Source organism: Acartia tonsa, chromosome 4 (genome assembly GCF_053477335.1).
Source record: "Acartia tonsa isolate MP-2025a chromosome 4, ASM5347733v1, whole genome shotgun sequence".
Classification (NCBI taxonomy): Eukaryota; Metazoa; Arthropoda; class Copepoda; order Calanoida; family Acartiidae; genus Acartia; species Acartia tonsa.
The window spans coordinates 48,382,106-48,389,970 of record NC_137263.1 but is presented as its reverse complement, the minus strand read 5'-3'; the positions used below and the strand labels follow the sequence as shown (position 1 = coordinate 48,389,970).

Sequence of the window (7,865 nt, the reverse complement as noted above, 5' to 3'; positions counted from 1 at the left end):
AAACAGCTAGACGCAGTAGCTGGACAAAGTGTCACAAAAAATCAGCCTTGCGACGTCATAGAAATTAGGGATTATCAAGCTCTTTTTAGGGGGTTTTCTTTCCCACTTCTCATCCTCTCTCCTTCATTTGTATGACGTCACAATGCTGATTTTTGAGACACTTTATGAAGCTAACTATTCGAATAGCCTAGGTTTGCCAATCTACACAAAAACTGACTAAGCTAAATCTAGCTTATTAAAAATCATGACAAATAATGTACATGCAGTATACTGCTAGAGAAAATTCGCGTAAAATCTGACTTTTTAGCATGTTTTAGAGCTTTTTTTGATTTTTTTTACTAGTTTTAGGTGGTTCTAATTATGTGCAGTTCAAGGTTATGCTGTCGGCTGTTTGCCATGTTAGCAGCATTCAGAGTTATAAAAAATAAATTCCTTCACATATACGACTTGATCCTTTTTTTTATGAGAAAACGAAAATAACATTTTACATAATCGTATAATATAAAGAAGATTAAAAGATACACAAAATTACCCTGTAGAATACAATAAGTTGTTGAAATTTTTGGACACTCAATCAAATGATCATTAAATTTTGAAATATAAGATTCCACTTTTGTCTCTCTTGTTGAAGATATCTTCACCAAGAGAGGCAAAAGTGGAATCTTAAATTTCAAAAATCGTATCGGCGTTGAAGATATCTTCACCAAGAGAGGGGAAAGTGGAATCTTACATTTCAAAAATCGTATCGGCGTTGAAGATATCTTCACCAAGAGAAGGGAAAGTAGAATCTTACATTTCAAAAATCGTATCGGCGTTGAAGATATCTTCACCAAGAGAAGGGAAAGTAGAATCTTATATTTCAAAAATCGTATCGGCGTTGAAGATATCTTCACCAAGAGAGGGGAAAGTGGAAAGGTAGATTACAGTTTTAGAGGGTCCAAACCATAATCATAGATTATATTTCTGCTTCTATAAAAATGGATTCAACTCCCTAACTGTTATATGGGAATGATAATTTACCTTCGAAATTGTTTATTCTTCTTGATAACCAGACAGAAGAACAGGTTGAGAATAAATCCAAGGAGAAGGATGATCAGGTAGAAAATCACGTAGCCCCAGCTGAAATTTGAAATAGTTATTAGTTTTCCGCGGATAGAAAAATAAACAAGAATATTTTGAATGAACAATGATGTCTTTACTGTCTTCCAGTTTTGTTGACTCCGAGTTGTTACGGTCGTGAAACACAGCCAAGGTGTAGAAAAGCTGTGCTTGCAAAAAAAGGACATTGCAGTGTTTGTAATTTCTTGCAAGGATCTAATGGATAAGACAATGGCCGATAAATTAATGCACATCCCCTATGATGGCACACTAAATTACACCATCGGTAGATTAAAATTAGTGGTTGAAACGTTTGAACACCTAACTTAATAAACCAACGAATCAAACTGTAAAACTCTCCAAAGTTGTTAAGCTAACGAATAAGAAAACAATATTATAAAACTTTAGGGACTAGTGTAATAAACAGCCCATTGTCCACCCTCTCTCTCTTTGACTTTCTTGACTGATTAAGTATATAAAGCAGAGTGTTTTTCTGCTCTGTAAATGATATAAAATTTCTCGAGTCTGGCTCGTAATGAGTCTTTACTCTTTTTGTAAAGATTATACAAAGAAAAATATGATAGAATAGAACATCATTATTCAAAAAATATTAAATACAGACTGATGAACAAAGTTAAATATAGAGTAACAAAGATGAAAACATCCATAAGTAGCGAAGCTCAAGAATTTTGGATGGATATCCGGAAAAAATGAACTATAAAGCAGTTTCAGATAAAACATAAAAAATCCCAAAACCTTGTAAGATTTATAACGTGAAAATCAGGATCGATCTAGCACCTCAACCAATAAGCAAATCTTAATGAAACTTTGTGAAGATATGTAAATTGTTAACTTAATTGTTAAATATAAGCCGTCTATCTCAAGTAGGAGTAAAGAAAATAATGAAAACTTAAAAATCTAGGAATCGATCATTAGCACTCCAACCAATCAGCAAATCTCGATAAAATTTTACAAAAGTATGCAGAATATGAAAATATTCAATCCCTGAAAATTTCTATCTTGAATAAGAGTTGAGAAAATCATAAAACTTAAAAATGTAGGAATAGATCTTGCACCCCAACGGATTGACGAATGTTAATGAAACTTGGTGAAAATATAAAGAATATTAACTTAATTAATCCCTGAAAATTTCAGCTCTCTATCTTTTATAGGAGCCGAGAAAATCACGTTTCCCCCTTTCTGTCTCTAACAGACGGACAGACATTTCGAATTACAGAGAAGCTTCGCTACTAAGAATTATGGAGTAGCTTCGCTACTAACAACGATGCTGAACATATATTCAAAACAAAAATAGAAAATGTTTGATAAAAGCTAGGGTTAGTTCGTATGATAGCTCGACCAAAACCACAAAACATGATTTGAATTTCCTTATTTATCGACAGATTTTTAAAATCTTTAAACATAAATTGAACAATGATAATTTAGCTAGATAGTAGATATAGCCTGTTTTACTTATAAAAATAATCATCATTGTTTTCAGAATCCTATTATCATTATTTTGTCTCGTTAAATACTGAACCGATAAGGTTCTCTTTTAAAGATTCTTATAGGTATCTTCACCCTCCCAATTAAAGATGACCCCCCGGCCCCCCCAATTTTTTTAAATTTATTTTTTTAAATTCAAATTAGTTTGGGAAGGGTCGGCTTTTTACCCTTCTACCTTAAGTGCCCCTAGAGGTAGCCGCTGGTATTTTTTTTGTACTGAAATTCTAAAGTTTTTTTTCTTTGGATGATTAGTAGTAGTACAGGAACAAATTATTTTGTCCTATAAAATAAATGCTTAAAAAAATACTCCAATTTTAGTTTTACTAGGTATTATTACATATTTCTGTATTTTAAAATGTAAAAATGTCGAAGATCAGCAGCCAAAAACTAGCCACAACTTACCCAAAAATTTACTGCTGTTTTAAGTGGCTGAAGACGAAGAAAGTCCCCCATAAAAACGAGGGATTATCCATCTCTTTTTTAGGAGTTTTCTTTCCCGCTCCTCCTCTCCTCAGCCCTCATTTTTATGACGTCATTGAGGGACTTTCTTCGTCTTCTTAGCGGCTTAACAATAAGAAAAAAGAACTTTATATCTCTGTACAGTTTGGCGTTTCACTCTTAGTAATGAGTCAACATGTCATCAAAACTATAAACAGTATCAAAAATACATTTTCTAGAATAATTAATGAGCATAGATGCACAAAATAACTATTATATCATTAATTGTCAACACAATAATAAAAGAAGCTATTAAGAAAACAAATATAAACAGTGTGCTGTGAGTGAAGCAGCTTATAGTGCCTAATAAAAAATGACGTCATACAATAAAAATGATCAATGACAGGTCAGTATACATTGTAATTGACTAATGATAAAATGAATAATGACCTATGATTGGTCATTTGTATTGTATGACGTCATTTTTTTTATGGCTCTACCAGCTGCTTCGTGTACTGTGTACAAAAATATACATATAATTATCTAGCTTTTGGCAGATCTACATAATGGTTTGTTATTAAATAGAAATATATAGATGAACTAGCGATAACGTCCCTAGAGGCCTCTGAGGCACTTGAAGAGGGGGGAATTGAATTTGATAACCTTGTTTCGATTATTAACATTTTTTTTGGGGGGGGGGGGATATTTTTATATGGGGGGCGATTCCTCTTAGGATGATGGTGGTGCCCTGCCCCAAAATAGTTGAAAACCTTACCAAGACCTTTTAGAAGATGCCCTGTAGAGGATAACCATATTAGTTCGGGGGTTAGCGAGATCCTTCGGTACAGACAGACAAACAAACATCCTGTTACTTTATTATAAGGATAGTCAGTCATATATATAAACCCTAACTCTTAGGATAGCTTAGGAATATGTACAGACTTTATGTTTAGAAAATATTCGCTTAAAAAAATTGTGTAATAATCATGCCGACTGGTTTTGAAAACACGATATTTTATCAAATTCACTGGAATAGTACTTAATGAAAGAAAAATTCCCACCCTTAAACTAACCGTTTACTTTTTGAAATCTAAACAACTCACTGACTTGTTATGCTCGAATTTTGTTAAATCCTATTTAAAAAGTTTTTATATAACTACAAATATCTTTATCTTTATAAAATATATGTTTTCCTATATTATAAAGTAGAATATTTTTTTTGTCTGAAGCTTAAGATCTCGGAAATTACTGGTCTGAATTTGTTGTACTTTTTAAATTATAAATAACTTTGGATGGTTAACAGCTATTTTCTTGGCCTCCCTAGAGGCTAGGGGTGAGCAGCTAACGACAAATAAAATAATAAAATCTTTATGGATTGTAAACAACCTTGTTTTTAATAAATGACTCAAACAAAAATTTAAATGAAAGCAAAATTTGACGAAGGCAAAAAATTGGTTTACATTAGGCCGTTAGTTCGTCTGTCCGTTAATGATAGCGTTTTTCGTTAATTTAGGCATGTTAGAATTGTCCTATCGATTTCAAACTTTGCAAGGTGATTCCTGTAGTAGTTAGGTACGATTTAGAAAGCGTAGCAACTCTATAATCGTTACCAGAATGTCAGTACGTCTATTTTAAACATGTTCATTTTTAACTTTTTTATCAACAATTTCTTATGTAATAAAATCATCCGATTGATCTGATTTTTGGATTACAGATTCCTATTACAATAAGGTACAATATTTTGAGCGAAGCATCTCTATATAATCAAGTCCTAAAAATGTCATTATGTCCTTAAACAGAATTCTGTAAATATGAAGTTTTGCAACAAATTTACGTATAATTTTGACAAAACTTCAAATTTTGTATATTCAGTTCTGACACTCTACAAGAGTTAATGTTCGTCTGTCATATCGTTTCAGAGCTTCGCTTTTATGGATAATGTCATCCTTGTTTTTCAGAAGGATAGTTGTAATTATTATCAGGGAGGGAGAGGACATCAGGCTGTTAGTTGCACTGGTCCCCAAAGTTTAATAATAGCGTTTTCTTATTGGTTTGCTCAACAGCTATGGGGACTAATTGTATTTTGTTCATTAAGTTGAGTGTTTTAACCACTAATTGCAATCTGCAGAATGAGTAGTTTTGAGTAACATCATTGGGGATGTATATCAATTTATCGGCCATTGTCTTATCCCTTTTGATCCCTGAATTATTATTCTTGTAACGTCCGTCCGTATAATTTAGCTATAAGATGGTCATTTTTATGATTTTAGTACATTTATGTTTTTGTTTTTGTTTTTATTACAATTAATTATATTTAGTGGCAATTTCAATTTAAAAGAAAGTGGACCATAAACAAACATTTCTTGAAGGACACATAAACATTTTTTTATTTGATATTTTTGTTTTGGTAATGTTTGGAAGAGTGGTTTCCCTCGGGTTAACAAAAATTATTTCTATGATTCGCTTAAAACGGTGTGCGGGCATGATCTGTAAGTTTAGCCGTTTGGCAGCTAGCAGCCTTTAAGATTCATAGATTTTTGTAAATATTCGTTACCAGGAATATATTACCATGAACTGCAGTTGATCCTAAAATAGTTACCTGGGAGAATTATTGAGATGACCATATCCGTATCCATATCCTCCATTAGGACCATAGGCCCCTCCCCTCCCGTAGCCACCGTAGTTGTCCATTTTGGTAAATAACAAAAATTAACAATTTTCTTCCATAATTGCCACAATTTGTAAACTTTTATTCAATAAAAGAACAAATTATTCACATTTTTTATAGTAAAAGTTTTTTTTTGTATTTTTTTATTATAATGATATATATTATTAAATGTCTTAAAACTAAGATATTAAAGTTTAACTTTACACCTCTAGTTAAAGGTGAACTGTTATATGTGCAGATAATTTGTAATTTGAGATAAAACTTTTAATAATTTCTATAGCACGATTTCTTCTATACACAATACATACACAAGTTTACAAACAATAATTTCTGCTGTGTAGCTTCTTCAATTTCACTTAATCAATTCACTTCTTATCATTAAACTTGTGTTTTTCATATAATTTTCACTTAAAATAAATCAATGTAAGCCCTAGCTGTGTAGTGTGTATAGCTGGCTGGAAAGATTATTAAAATTGTGTCAATTATATTTTTCCGCTTGAAATATCCGCGGGTAGATTAACTGCACCCCCACCCTTTTCTTTCTTAGTTCACTATATAGTATGTTATTATGCGTTTCCACCCTTAATTGACTTTCTATGTGTATGTTGTTGACGGCTTGTTTACACAAAAGCACACAAGCTATTATAACATTTGTCACTATATATCAATTATTCGACCGTCCAAACGGAAGAGATATTTTCACATAGGAAGTAAGAATTCACCATCACATGTGCAGTTTATTCAAGCTATAATTTTCTCCAGCTACATTTCTTTACATTTTTAGATTTTGTTTTAATTAAAAAGATGTGCTAGGTTTACTTAAAACGTCTAGACAGTGAGATCTGAAAAATAACAATGATATTAAACATAATCTATACATCATACATAAATACATGTTTTATCAAACCATTTTTAACAAAGTCTCAAAGTGACAACTTCCCCAGTCCCCCCAATTTTTATATTTCAAAGACATTTTGTCTTGATTGTCAATGTAAACGAATAAATCTCAGCCTAATTTTGGTTTTACAAGGTAGTGATAACTTTTTTTAATGGTCCTAAAATCCAAAACCCAAAAGTCATTTACTTCTTTCTTCACGACTTTAAAAAAAAATAAATTGTGTATTTTCTTTTACCGTGGTGTGTATATAGGTCACGGTTGGACCCTCAGATGTCAAAACTTTATTTTAGTGTTTGGCCAAAATGACTTTGCAATTGTATCTGTAAGTACGTCTAATAACACCCTTTGCTATTTTTAAAATCCTAGAAAATTTTTTTTGCAAGAAAATTGCATAAATTCGCAACCTTTTTTAGAACCACTACATAACTCGAGTTTTAAAACTTTTTATATAAAATCCTTTTTACAAAAAATATCAATAATTACTTAAAATTAAACCTGAAAGAAAAAAAATCTCATTACACGTGTTAATTTGCATGTTTTAGGTCTTTTTTTGAGGAAAGTATAACTTCCACATTTTTGACAATAATTATATTTTTTTAACATTTCAAAGTAAAATATAATAAAACTTAAACAATTTTTCTTGAATTATCAGTTGAAAATTTCATCAAACATGCAATTTAAGTGATGAAAATTTAATAAAATCATTTTTTGAATGTTTAGAATTACCAATTTTCTACATTTAAAACAAAATGTTAACAAAATTTAAAAACATTTTAACATATAACTTCAAAAATCAATAACATTTTATAAAAAGATGTTTCAAAAAATAAATCATTAAAAGGTATTAATGCATTTCAAATTACTTAAAATTAAAACGAGAACATCTTTTTACAATGTATTCTGTGTAATAGAGTTTAAATGACATGATTAGTGAATGAAATATTTCCTAAACTCATTAAGCCTTTTTGTGACTATATTAAATATTTTGTTTTATAGTGTTTTTTTATTCAAATATTTGACAAAATTTTCCCTACGTCAATAAAATAAAGTCAGTTTTTTACTGTTTCCAGGTTTTTCTTTATAATTATAACAATTAAATATAATATAAATCTTCATTATCTTTTATTTGAATTATCATACACATTAAAATGTAAAGTATAAGCTAGAATAGCACTTTTTTTAACGAATATTTTAATGACATTATATCAAAATAATTCCTCTTAAATATCACACAACATATGATTGGGAAGTATAGCC

General features: G+C 30.6%; 1 long non-coding RNA gene across 1 annotated transcript; it reads right to left on the bottom strand.

Annotated features, from left to right (window-relative positions):
* Window positions 1-996: 996 nt before the first annotated feature.
* On the bottom strand, window positions 997-6,242 carry LOC145317526 (uncharacterized). Its single transcript, XR_013879016.1, has 2 exons — window positions 5,642-6,242; window positions 997-1,119 (listed from the first exon to the last, which is right to left on the bottom strand). It is a non-coding gene; the product is annotated as an uncharacterized LOC145317526 (long non-coding RNA).
* Between the last annotated feature and the right edge of the window lie 1,623 nt (window positions 6,243-7,865).